This window comes from Bombus impatiens, unplaced genomic scaffold (genome assembly GCF_000188095.3).
Source record: "Bombus impatiens unplaced genomic scaffold, BIMP_2.2 scf_3474, whole genome shotgun sequence".
Taxonomy (NCBI): domain Eukaryota; kingdom Metazoa; phylum Arthropoda; class Insecta; order Hymenoptera; family Apidae; genus Bombus; species Bombus impatiens.
In genome coordinates, this window is record NT_179893.1 from 1,453,620 (window position 1) to 1,454,006 (window position 387).

Genomic DNA, 387 nt, shown 5'->3' on the forward strand with positions numbered 1-387 from the left:
AACCACCGATATGGAGATTGACCAACTAGCAGCAACGCCAATTTCCCTTACTTTCTGAACGAAGGCTTTTCTCGACGAATCCGATGATCTCGTGTCCTTAGACACACCCCATTATAGTTTTCCTCTGTGGCATCATTGGGACGGGAAAGGCATTCTCGTTCGTGATCTCACTGATGAAAGGAGTAACTCTTTACGACCAGTGAACATTACGCATCCGACTTAGATTTTGTGAGTACGTTCATCTATCATCCCGTCGACCGCGGATTCGTTATTGAACCTAGGATCATGGTCATTAGTTTCTCGAGTATCTAATTACCACGGTTACTTGTCCGGTTCTATGGTAATCGTACTTGCACTAGCCAATGTCTTCTCTATTGCATAACGACG

General features: G+C 44.7%; 1 protein-coding gene across 1 annotated transcript in view; it reads left to right on the plus strand.

The window, feature by feature from the left end:
* Positions 1–387, plus strand: part of LOC100743883 (limbic system-associated membrane protein) — a 9,963-nt gene that overhangs the window by 5,280 nt on the left and 4,296 nt on the right. The gene's annotated exons all lie outside the window — the stretch shown is intronic.